This window comes from Tamandua tetradactyla, chromosome 14, assembly GCF_023851605.1.
Source record: "Tamandua tetradactyla isolate mTamTet1 chromosome 14, mTamTet1.pri, whole genome shotgun sequence".
In the NCBI taxonomy this organism is placed as follows: domain Eukaryota; kingdom Metazoa; phylum Chordata; class Mammalia; order Pilosa; family Myrmecophagidae; genus Tamandua; species Tamandua tetradactyla.
In genome coordinates, this window is record NC_135340.1 from 19,529,274 (window position 1) to 19,542,538 (window position 13,265).

The 13,265-nt window shown below is 39.0% G+C and overlaps 1 long non-coding RNA gene and 1 pseudogene across 2 annotated transcripts in view; one reads left to right on the top strand and one right to left on the bottom strand.

Annotated features, from left to right (window-relative positions):
* Positions 1 to 1,140: 1,140 nt before the first annotated feature.
* Positions 1,141 to 2,201, bottom strand: LOC143654834 (heterogeneous nuclear ribonucleoprotein A1-like; annotated as a pseudogene).
* A 5,618-nt stretch (positions 2,202 to 7,819) lies between these two features.
* LOC143655663 (uncharacterized) overlaps positions 7,820 to 13,265 on the top strand; it is a 52,012-nt gene continuing 46,566 nt past the window's right edge. For both annotated transcript variants that reach the window (XR_013162207.1, XR_013162208.1), the window contains exons 1-2: positions 7,820 to 10,155; positions 10,479 to 10,564. This is a non-coding gene — a long non-coding RNA (uncharacterized LOC143655663). The remainder of the gene's footprint in view (positions 10,156 to 10,478; positions 10,565 to 13,265) is intronic.

Consider the following 13,265-nt stretch of genomic DNA (forward strand, 5'->3'; position numbering starts at 1 on the left):
TTATCAAGACCCACCCAAATGGGTGGAGTCATGTCATCACCTAATCCAGTTTAACAACCACTCTTGATTAAATCACATTTCCAGGGAGATGATCAGTTTACAATTTCAGACATACCGTATTGAATAGGGATTATTCTGCCTTTACGAAGTGGGATTTTGATTAAAACGTGGCTTTTCTAGGGTCCATACATCCTTTCAAGCCAGCACAGGAGCTAAAAAACCTACATTAAAACCCTTTGTTGGGGGTGCACGGGTAGTTCAGTGGGTTAGAATGCCCACCTTTCATGTGTGAGCCCTGGGTTTGAATCCTGGACCATGCAGCCCCCCAAAACAAACAACCAGACTGAAAGAACCTTCTCGACCAAAAGGGGGAAGAGTAAAATGAGGCAAAGTGTCAATGGCTGAGAGATTCCAAACAGAGTCGAGAGGTTATCCTGGAGGTTATTCTTATGCATTAAGTAGATAAGTAGATATCACCTTGTTGTTCAAGATGTAGTGGTGAGGCTGGAGGGAATTGCCTGAAAATGTAGTGCTGTGTTCCAGAAGCCATGTTTCTTGATGATGATTGAACAATGATATAACTTTCACAATGAGACTCTGTGAATGTGAAAACCTTATGTCTGATGCTCCTTTTAGCTACTATATCAACAGAAGAGTAGAACATATGGAATAAAAATAAATAATAGGGGGAACAAATGTTAAAATAAATTCAGTTTGAAATAGTGGTAAATGAAAGCAAGGGGTAAGGGGTATGGTACGTATAGTTTTTTTTTCTCTATTATTTTATTTCTTTTTCTGTTGTCTTTTTATTTCTTTTTCTAAATCGATGCAAATGTACTAAGAAATGATGAATATGCAACTATGTGATGATATTAAGAATTACTGATTATATATGTAGAATGGAATATTTCTAAATGTTTTGTTAGTTAATTTTTTTTAATTAATAAAAAAACAAAACAAAACAAACAACCAACCGAACAAAGATAAATAACCCTCTTTGTTGGAATGCTTTGCACTTTCCATAGAACAGCAACTAAAAAAACCTGTTATACAATTAGTCACAAATACAATCTTCTTGTTTTTTTTTGCCCATACATGAGTACTGCCCAAAACATGTCTTATTTGTAGCAGCTAGGCCCTGTCATCACTGTGCTTGTCTGAGTTCACAAATCTGTTGCAACCTGTAGCTTCCCTGTCACTTCGGGGCTCTCCTCTCCCGCTAAGCCTTGTTTCCTGGAATTAAAATCTTCTGCAACTGCCATAGCTACTGATGCTGCTGGAACCACTATAGCCACCTTGGTTTTTTGGTTTGGCAAAGTATTGGCCTCTATCACCATAAAGGCCAGAACTTCTGCCTCCAAAATTTCCTCCTTTCATGGGTTCAAAATTTGAGGACTGATTGTTGTAATTGCCAAAATCTTTGTAGCTTCTGCTACCTCCAAAATTGCTTCCATCATTACCAAATCCATTATAGCCATCGCCACTGCCACCATATCCCCACCACTTCAGCTGCCACCAAAGCCACCATGACCACGGACGTTTCCTCCACAACCAAAATTGTTATTCCTACCAAAACCACCTCCACGACCACCACCGAAGTTTCCAGAACCACTTCAACCTCTTTGGCTGGATGAAGCACTGGCCATCTCTTGCTTAGACAGGGCTTTCCTTACTTCACAGTTGTGGCCTTTCACAGTATGGTATTTCTGAATGACAATCCTATCCACAGAGTCATGGTCGTCAAAGGTTCCAAAAGCAAAGCCTCTCTTCTTGCTGCTGCCTTAGTCAGTTATCGTTCCAATCACTTCAATTTTCCCATACTGATCAAAATAATCTCTTAGGTGATGCTCTTCAGTTTCTTCTTTAATGCCACCAATAAAGACCTTTTCCCCAGTTAAGTGGGGACCTGGTTCTTTGAGGGTCTTCTCTTGAGATGGTCCTCTTTGGTTCCACAACTCTTCCATCCACTTTATGTGGCCTTGCATTCATGGCTGCATCCACCTCCTCCGCAGGGGTGTAGGGGACAAACCCAAAGCCTCGGAGCGTTTGGTGTCTGGATCTCTCATTACCATACAGTCCGTGAGTGTTCCCCATTGCTCAGAATGGCTCCACAGACTCTCATTGGTTGTTTCAAAGCTTATCCCTCTGAAGAAGAGCGTCTGCAGCTGTCCAGGTTCTTTAGGAGACTCTGACTAGGACATGACAGCAGTGGGGGGATAATTTCAATGGTGTGTCCTCAGCAGCATCTGCGGTCAGAAAGGAGTAAGCTAATGAGACTATCTGCCAAACTACCTTCTGCCTGCAATTTTCTTTTAAATTTTAATTTTTATTAAATTAGTATAGAAGTTTTTTTTTTAATAAAATAAAACAAAAAGTCTTATAACACAAATAGCATTGTCCTCCTCCTGCTATCCCAAAGTCTGTACTTCTAATTTAGTAAAATTTTTTTTCTGGTACTCACATCTATCTACCTAAATAATGTACATATTCTACATATTCTTGATTTATCAAATTTAACTAATAGTATCCACTTTCCATTATGATCAATCTCTTACATCCTATTTCCTCTCAAAATGGATGTAACACAGATTTTCTTTTTAAAATCAGTATTAAGTGATTACATCATTATGGCTGAACCAAGTAGTATAAGATGGTTACAATTCCTTTTTTGCATTTTTTGTCTGTCTTGGAGTTAAAAATTGCCTTATCTTTTCTTCTAGTTTGCTAACTGCCGGAATGCAATATACCAGAAATGGAACAGCTTTTAAAAGGGGGACTTTATTAAGTTGCTAGTTTAGAGTTCTAAGGCCATGAAAATGTCCCAATTAAAGCAAGTCTATAGAAATGTCCCAATTCATTGTCCTTCAAGACAAGAGTTTCTCTCATTACCACACCGACAAGAGGTTACCTTCACTCAAGAAATGCCAATGAAGTTTAGGGTTTCTCTCTCAACTGGAAAGGCACATGGTGAACATGGCAATGTCTGCTAGCTTTCTCTCTAGGTTTCTTGTTTCATGAAGCTACCCCAGGGGCATTTTCCTTCTTCATCTCCAAAGGTCTCTGGCTGCATGGGGTTTCATGGTTCTTGTGGTTCTGCTGCTCTTTCCAAAAAATGTTTCCTCTTTTAAAGGATTCCAGTAAACTAATCAAGACCCACCTGGAATGGGTGGCATCACAGCTCCCTCTAATCCAAGGTTAACACCTACAATTGGGTGAGTCACATCTCTGTGGAGATAATCTAATCAAGCTTCCAACCTACAGTACTGAATAGGGATTAAAAGAAATGGCTGTCTCCATGAGATGGATCAGGATTAAAGTATGGCTTTTCTAGGGTACATAATCCTTTGAAACCTGCACATGGGGTTTTCCTTGCTTTCAGTCTGTGCGATCTTAAACCCACAGTTTACATTGCTGCCACAACTTTTATTTCTAACACACGAAGCAGTCTTGTTATTTTGGTTATCAGAAAGCTTTTCTATTGTCTTTATCAATAATAATTCTTTTGTCTTTAAACATAAAATCCATATTCTTTGTTATGGTCTTCAAGACCTTCCCATGGTTTGACCCCAACTGATTTTCCTACCTACTCTTTCACCATTTGCCTCATGCATCTGCATGTTTCACCCAAATCAATCATTAAGTCTTCTCAGCTCACAAAGTAACTGGAAGGTTGGTGCTCCTGCTCTTCCTTCACCCGGAATGATCTTCCCCTACTTCTGCTGATCCTCCATGAAGCCTTTCCTAACCCACCCCTCCCTCCTCAGTTGCCACACACATCAGAATGATGGATTCTCTCCTCTGTGCTTCCACTATTTTGTTTTTGCCTCTGTTAGATTTGTTGCTCTCAGCTTGTTAGCCTGTCATCTCAGTGGTAAGAGTCTTAGTCCCCAGAGCTCAAAACCATGTTTTTCACATTCCATAATTCTAACATGAGTCATGTAGTAGGTACATGCTCAATGAAAGCTCAATCTAAAAGAATTGGAAGTTGAAACACTCTTTGGGGGTCTAATCTGAAATGTAAGAGATAACTGTAATTTACACCACTGAAAAGTTGATTTTTAAATTTATAGTTTATCTGGGCACCGTATTCTTGCCTTTTCCCCCCTTCCAGATGGCTTTTCAAAAGGTTCATCCCTTCCAGACCAGGATGGAAGGAAACCAAGAGTGAGATCACCATAAAATTTGCTACTATTTAGTACTTTTTTTTTTTTTTATAGGGGCAGACTCCAGGAATTGAACCTGGGTCTTCAGCATGGCAGGTGAGAATCCTGCTACTGAGCCACCATATTTAGTACTTTTTTTTAAATTGAAGATTTAGTTAGGAAAAAAAAAGATTGAACATAGAATTTTAGACTCCATTGATTTTATTCATGCTAGCCCTACTTCTCACTGGCGCAAATAATCAAGAACCAATTGCACGTTGCCAGGGGTATCTTTTGTTTATCAAGCCACTAAGGCAGTTCCAAACTCTTTCTTGTTGATGGAACATTGTGGCACCAGGACCTAAGAGGAATCTAAAAGTAGTTGATTTACCTTTCAAAATGAGAGTCACATGTAGTCTGATTAATTTGAGTGTAATATAAATCCAAATACCACAAAATCTATCTTTGACTGATACTCAGATCAAAATGGTTAGCTTTGTGGTAGGAAATTTGTGAGGAAGAAAGATTTTAAATTAATTCGAAATATAAAAAACAGTGGGTTGTTCTTATAGGATGGCTATATGATCAGTCTCGCCCAATTCAAAACTCCGAGGCGAGGTGGGCCATAAGAGGATGGGCCTCCAGGTCAGTTTGGCAATCTGGTCGGCTTCATTTCTTGAAAAGCTTTCATCTAATAACACCCTTTCCTTGGTTTTCTGCCTATGTCTCCGGCCTCTATTCATCAGTCTCTTGCTGCCCCCTCTACCTTATTTATATGTCGGAGTTGTTGTTCCTTGGGCATGATGTTTCCTCTCTGAGCTCCAGCCACGTACATCCAATGGTCACCTGGTATCTCTACTTACATGTCTCATAGGCACCTTCAGACACATTAGGACCATTTGGCTCCCTTGCTGTTGCTGTCTTCCTCCCTCCTCTGCACACTTTCCCCGGATAACTTCTGTTTACCTTTCAGGACTCTCCTTTATTTATTCAACGAATCGAGTGCCTAATATGTGCTTAAATGTCCTATCCTTAGGGAAGGGTGCCCCAGATCAGGTTAGGCATCCCCCCATTATTAGCTAAAACATATTCTTCCCATCAAAATATTTATCACATTGAAAATTACATTATTATTTTTAATATATCTATCCCACTAGATTTAATTTCTACAAGAGCAGAGATAATGCCTATTTATTACTCTGTCCCTACTGCCCAGGATGGTACTTAGCACATAGTAGGTGCTCAATAAATGTTTGCAGAACACATGACTAAAAGGATTTAATGGAATAGCTTATAATCTGATTGAGAAAACTTTTCACATGGCAACTTTTTCACATGGAAGATTTTTAGAAAACAATGTTTACAAGGATGTGGTTGGATTAGATGACTTTTAAAGTCTTTTCCAGTCCTGAGATTTTACGATTTTAATACTCATGTACAAGTCAATATTGGGCAGTCTGTAATTCTTAGTTAATGTAAAGCAAAGGAATGATCAGAGTTTGTGATGGTTTATTTGAGACAATTTCTTCATCCAAAAAGATGAACCGCAGTTGAATTTAAGTCAGTTGAATTTAAATGGATGACATTTTTTGGCCAGATAATTCTTTGTTGTGGCAGCCTATCCTGTATGGATAATATGCCTCCATTGTGACAACCAAAAATATCTCTGGATATTGCTAAATGTTCCCTGGGGGTGATGAAATCACCCTGGTTGAGAACCACTGGCTTAAAGAAGGATTGCCTGGGGAAGAGACTTTCTAGGGGGTGGCATGTGCAGAGATGGGAATAGTAATGAGCTGGGAACAGCAAGTTATGCTTAGGCAATGGTAAGATTCCTTTGGTTGGAATGGAAAGTATCAGGATATAAAGTTGGCAAAGTTGGAGAAGAAAAGGTGAGTAGGTGGGAGGGGGTGTCTCAAAAGTCAGATAAGAAGATGTGGGTTTAAAAACAAAGGGTTTTGGGGCAGGAGAGTGTTGTGCAATGTAAGCAGCATTTATTGAAGCCTGTATTGGTGACTGTACAGCAGCCTTTTCATGGGCAAGAGATGAGATAATAGTCAGCTAGGAAGCTTACTAGCTGGGAGTCTAGATGGGAGGTGTAAGGCCAGGGGCAGACTGGGGACTGAGGAAGTTGAAATGGAGAATCTGAATGAGCTCCAGGGGGAGAGGTTTTGGGTCATGGTGGAAGATTTGATAGGAGTTGAAGGAAAGAAGGGAGTTGAAGATTGTTCTAGTTTGCTAGCTGCCTGAATGCAATATACCATAAATGGGATGGCTTTTAAAACAGGGAATTTAATAAGTTGCTAGTTTACAGTTCTAAGGCTGAGAAAATGTCCCATTTAAAGCAAGTTGATAGAAATGTCCAATAAAAGGCATCCGGGGAAAGATACCTTGGTTCAAGAAGGTCGATGAAGTTCAGGGTTTCTCTCTCAAGTGAGAAGGCACATGGTGAACACAGTCAGGGCTTCTCTCTCAGCTGGAAGGGCACGTGGCAAACACAGTGTGATCTGTTAGCTTTCTCTTGTGGCTTCCTGTTTCATGAAGCTCCCCGGGAGGCATTTTCCTTCTTCATCTCCAAAGGTCGCTGGATCGTGGACTCTCTGCTTCATGGTGGTGCAACATTCTCTGCTCTCTCCAAATCTCCTTCATTCTCCAAAATGTTTCCTCCTTTATAGAACTCCAGAAACTTCTCAAGACCCACCCAAATGGGTAGAGGCATGTTTTCACCTAATCCAATTTAACAACCACTCTTGATTAAATCACACCTCCAGGGAGATGATCTAATTACAGATTCAACCATATAGTATTGAATAGGGATTATTCTGCCTTTACAAAATGGGATTTAGATTAAAACATGGCTTTTCTAGGGGGCATACATCCTTTCACACCAGCACAAAGATGGTCACAGAGAAAAGAGGATGTTGATGCCTTTGGATTTGGCTGGGAGACTGACAAGGCTTGACCTTTGCAATAGAAAATGGTATTTTGCTTTTAAAAGTTTATTCTGCTTATTTTTTCATCATAAAAATTATGCCTACATATTAAAGATAATTTAGAAAACAGAGAAAAGAAAAATAAACTACAAAATTCTAGTGCATTCTGTTTTATTTCCTTGATGTCTTTTTATTTTTCCAATGCACAGATTAGCTTTTAAAGCAGAGTTGTAATTATACTTTGTATTCAGCTATTTTTCTTACTTTCTTCCCCTTAATTTTTTTTTAACTTTTTAAATTGCATAATATAACATATATACAAAGCAAAGAAAGAAAAATTAATAATTTTCAAAGTACTCTTCAACAGGTAGTTTCAGGACAGATCCCAGAATTTGTCATGGGCTACCATACCATCATCTCAGATTTTTCCTTCTAGCTGCTCCAGAATATAGGAGGCCAGAAGGAATAAATTTTTTTTTTTATCATTACAATCGACTTTTTTCTTCTTCTTTTGTGAAAAATAGCATATATACAAAAAAGCAACAAATTTCAAAGCACAGCACAGCAATTAGTTGTAGACAGATTTCAGAATTTGGTATAGGTTACAATTCTACAATTTTAGGTTTTTACTTCTAGCTGTTCTAAGATATTGGAGTCAATTAATTTTTTTCTAGGAATTTGTTTTATCTAATATTACTATAACTGCCTATAACTTTTTTGGACAATTTTTTGAATTGTAAAATATAAAATATATATGCAAAGAAAAAAAGCAATAATTTTCAAAACACATTTCAACAAGCAGCAGCAGAACAGTTCCCAGAGTTTGTTTTGGGCTAACATTTCCTCAACTCAGATTTTTCTTTCTAGCTGCTCCAAAACACTGGCAGCTTTATCAAAGTCATAATAATGGAATCATACAGAATTTGTCCTTTTGTGTCTGACTTCACTCAGCATTATGTCCTCAAGTTTCATCCATGTTGTCATATGTTTTGGGACATCATTTTGTCTAAATGCTGCATAATATTGCATCGTATGTATATACCATATTTTGTTTATCCACTCCTCTGTTGATGGGCACCTGGATTGTTTCCACCAATTCCGGTTGTGAGTAGTGCTGCTATGAACTTTGGTGTGCAAATGTCTGTTTGTGTCACTGCTCTCAACTTTTTTGGACATATACTGAATATTGGTATTGCCAGGTCATAGGGCAGCTCAGTATTTAGTTTTCTGAGGAATCATCAAACAGATTTCTACAGTGGCTAAACCATTTTACAATCCCACCAACAGGGAATAAGTGTTCCAATTACTCCACATCCTCTCCAACATTTATAGTTTCCTGTTTGTTTAATAACAGCAATTCTTATAGGTGTGAGGTGATATTTCATTGTCGTCTTAATTTGCATGTCCCTTTTAGCCAATGAAGATGAGCAGTTTTTCATGTGCTTTTTAGCATCTGTATTTGCTCTTCAGAAAAGTGCCTATTCATCTCCTCTGTCCATTTTATAATTGGGTTGTTTGTTCTTTTGTTGGTGAGCTGTATAATTTCTTTATGTACACAGGAATAAAGCCTTTATCCAGTATGTAGTTTCCAAATGTTTTCTCCCACTGAGTTGGCTGCCTCTCTACCTTTTTAGCAAAGTCCTTTGAGGCACAGAAGCTCTTGATCTTAAGGAGTTCCCATTTGTCTATTTTTTCTTTCACAGCTTGTGCTTTAGGTGTGAAGTTTAAGAAGCTACTTTCTATTACTAGACCTTGAAGATGTTTCCCTACATTTGTTTCAAGAAGTTTTATGGTACTGGCTCTTACATTTAGGTCTGTAATCCATTTTGAATTAATTTTTGTATAGGATGTAAGACCCCTCTTTCATCAAGGGGTCCTCTTTCATTCTTCTGGCTATTGAAATCCAGTTTTCCTATGTCCATTTTTTTTTCTTCCTTTTTTTTGCATGGACAGGCACTGGGAAACGAATATGCCCATTTATTGAAAAGACTATTCTGTCCCAATTCGGTGGATTTGGGGGCCTAATTGAAAATCAAATGTCCATAAATTTGGTGGTCAATCTCTTACACTCTCAATTCTATTCCACTGGTCAGTGTTTCTTTGTACCATGCTGTTTTGACCGCTGTGGCTTTATAGCAAGCTTTGAAGTCAGGAAGTGATAGACCTCCCATTTTGCTCTTCTTTTTAAGGGTATCTTTAGCTATTCGAGGTCTCTTTCCCTTCCATATAATATATATGTATTTTTTAGGGGTACATGGTCTGGGAATCGAACGTAGGTCTCCTGCATGAAGGGCGAGCATTCTACCACTGAACTACCCATACACCCTTCCCTTCCATATGATTTTGATGACCAGTTTTTCTGAGTCCTCAAAGTAGGTTGGTGGGATTTTTATTGGTATTGCATTGAATCTGTAGATCAGTTTGGGTTGGATTGACATCTTGACGATATTCAACCTTCCTGTTCATGAGCATGGAATATCTTTCCATCTATTTAGGTTGTTTCTAATTTCCTTTAGTAACTTTTTTGTAATTTCCTCCCCTTTGTTATAGCAGAAGACTTTGCTTTTAACAGTCCTTATAGTCATCATTTTAAATAATAATAGCCCATTAAGTCTGACCACATTAACTTTATTCTCTATTTTTGCATTTTAGACTATTTCCATTTCTTTCAATATTATAACACTTTTATTAAGTATTGTTTCTGACATGCTAAGTTAATTTGAACATAGCAGGGTATCCAAATGAGTAGCACCTTATAAAACATAGAGGTGGTTTGGGTAGGAAAACACAAATAATTGTAAGAAAATTTTCTGGATGTGTAGATCATAGATCCGTAATCTAACAGGCTATTAAAGGGGACATGGAGACAGAGAACACTTAAGCTAATGCCCAGCCTTTTTTTGTAGCATGGCACATGTAGAAAAGGACAGTATTTAAATGGCATGCTGAGAAAACCAGGAGAGTCTTCTATCAGCAAGAGATAAATTCTTGGCATCTGGGTAACCCATTTGCAGAGCACACGACATGGGAAACTCTGGAAAACTCATCAGGGTGGAAATGCATCACGCTTTCATCACAAGGTCAGCACATTGTTGAAAAGTCTTACTTTGTTCTTGTGAATTTTTAATGTACTAACGGTATAATCTTAGACGTGCTATGAATAATAGAATTTACTGGAGAAATAGAAAAGTTAGATCTGGAGATTAGATTTGGATATCCTCTGCATTTAGAGGTAAAGGCAGGTTTTTACTTTCAAACTGTGGCTCTGAAAGTGGTCAGTCAGATGTTCGAAAGTTAAACGTGTCTTAAGGAGAGTGAGGTAACTCTATTCCCAGAACACTAAAAGATATTATAAAATCCATTACTATGTTTCCTGAAGTTGCTTTTTTTTTCTTGAACCTAGGCTATCCAGATGGAGGGAGAAAGGCAGCACATGTGCCAGGCCGGGGTGGAGGTGTGTTTCTCCTGGAATCATGGCCCTTAATGCAAGTATTTCTCTCTTTGACTACACAGGGGTTGTGGGCAATGGTTGGTTTTTGTGACCCTCGTTCTTAAACTTCCTGGCCAGGATCCACTAGGTGCTTGAAAGAAGACTGGGAGAAAGAGCTATATCCTTCCCTTCAACCCTGGTGGAATGCAGCTCACGCACCCGTAATCCTGGCTGCCCTACCCACAGTCCAGATTTCCTGACCTCTTAACCCACTCAGTCCATTGCTTTAGGAAAATGAGGGAGGAAAACAGGATAACAGGGCATTGGGATGGAATTAGATTCAGACAGGGTCATCAGACCCCTGTCAGTATAGCAGCCCTAGGAGCCAGTGAAATGCAGAACCCAGCTGGGTCCAGGAGGAGAGAAAGCTGCCTCTTTAGTTTATGGGGGTGGGAAGTGGGGATCATAGAAGTCCCCCAAACCCCACCCTCAAGAGGGCATAAGGAGGGGTGTGGTCAGATGGACAGTTGGTGCCAAAAGTGCTAGCCTGAAAAGAACCACTGTCTGGGCTGGAACCTGGCCTTTCCTTCCAGGGACATCAGCTTGCAGGTCAGGACACCAGAAAATATCTCAAAATCTTCCTTGAAAGAGAACATAAGAAGGGCCAACTTCTGTTTATAAAGAGGTTTGCAGGCATCAGCTTGTATTTGGTAAATGTGGAAGAATAAGTATGAAAGTTCAGGGCAGCTTATAGGTGAAATAAAGTGACAAAATGAGCTCCTTGGGGAAATGAGGGGTGTGGCTAGCTGGGTTGGGTGACTCCTATCCATGCAGCAGTCGTGCCCCAAATGACTCTTCATCAGAGCAGTTACGTCAAGGAAGTGGATATGGGAGGAGGTGAGTCTCATGCAGTCAACTTAGCACAGGGCCTGCCCAGCAGTGTGAGAGAGCTCACTGTCCATCATCTCTGCTGGGCTGACCTTAGAAGGATGAAGGGCCCTGTGGGGGAGGAGGAGGCAAAGAAGGGAAGGGAGGAATCTCCTAGTGTATTGGTTTGATGCATATCCAGTGAAGTTCTTACAATGAAATCAGTAAATCAGACACTTGCATTTCTTTTTCTTTTATTTTCCAACAACTCCTTGAAAATCATCAGATTTCTACACCTTCTGATTTCTCTCTTTATCTGAGGCTGGAACATAAAGATGAAGGTGATAAATAATTTCTGGCCTAATTATTAGTTGTGACTATTAGGTGTTTAAGTATGACACATTTTTAATCTTTTTTAAAATCAGGGAATGATATCACCAAAACCTTTAATTTCTATTTTTAAAATACTGGTTTTCACACAGCATCCAATAGAGGTCTATCATGACACTGTTTTTAAAAATATACATATTGGAATAATTTTATTCCTAATAGCAATGATTTTGGGAAACTGCTTTTTTAAAAAATTTTTTTTGGAAACTACTTTTTCTTTAAACTTTTTTTTTATTGTATAGTATAACATATATACAAAGCAAAGAAATAAAAAAAGCAATAGTTTTCAAAGCACTCTTCAAAAAGTGGTTACAGGATAGATCCCAGACTTTGTCACAGACTACCATACGATCCTCTCATATTTTTCTTTCTAGCTGTTCTGGAATATAGGAGGCTAGAGGGCTTAAATACTTTTTTATCATCACAATCGACTTTTTTTCCCCCTTCTTTTTTTTTTGTGAACAATAACATATATATAAAAAAGCTATAAATTTCAAAGCACAGCACCACAATTAGTTGTAGAACATAATTCAGACTTTGACATGGGTTATACTTTCACAATTTTAGGTTTTTACTTCTAGCTGCTCTAAAATACTGGAGACTAAAAGAGATATCAATTAATGATTCAGCATTCATATTCATTTGTTAAGTCCTATCTTCTATATATAATTCCACCATCACCTTTGATCTTTCCATACCTCTCATTGGGGTTGTTTGGGCTATGGCAATTTTAAATTTTTGATATTGGAAGGGTTTGTCACTAATATGGGATAGGGAGATGGAACTATCTGATGTTCTGGAGAGGCTGGGCTAGGTTTCAGGACTTATCTGGACCAGGGACCCATCTGGAGGTTGTAGGTTTCTGGCAAGTTACTCTAGTGTCTGGAACCCTTGTGGAATCTTATAAATTGCCCTAGGTGTTCTTTAGGATTGGCTGGAATGGTCCTGATTGTGGGTTGGCAGATTATGGTAGGTAGCAAGGTCTAACTGAAGCTTGTGTAAGAGCAACCTCCAGAGTAGCCTCTTGACTCTATTTGAACTCGCTCTGCTGCTGATACTTTATTAATTACACTTCTTTTCCCCCATTTGGTCAGGATGTAGTTGTTGATTCCATGGTGCCAGGTCTGGATTCATCCCTGGGAGTTATCTCCTACATCACTAGGAAGACTTTCACCCCTGGATGTCATGTCCCATGTAGGGGGGAGGGCAATGATTTCACTTGCAGAGTTGGGCTTAGAGAAACTGAGGCCACATCTGAGTGACAACAGAGGTCCTCTAGAAGTAACTCTTAGGCATAACTATAGATAGTCTAAGCTTCTATGCTACCTACATAAGCTTCACAAGAGTAAGCCTCATGATCAAGAGCATGGCCTATTGACTTGGGTGTCCCCAAAGTTTGACACAATATCAGGGGATTCCCTGATGGTAAGGTTTAATAGTTCCATAGTCTTTCTCCCCTGCCTCAGGGGACTTTGCCAATATTTTTTGATTATCTGGTTAATA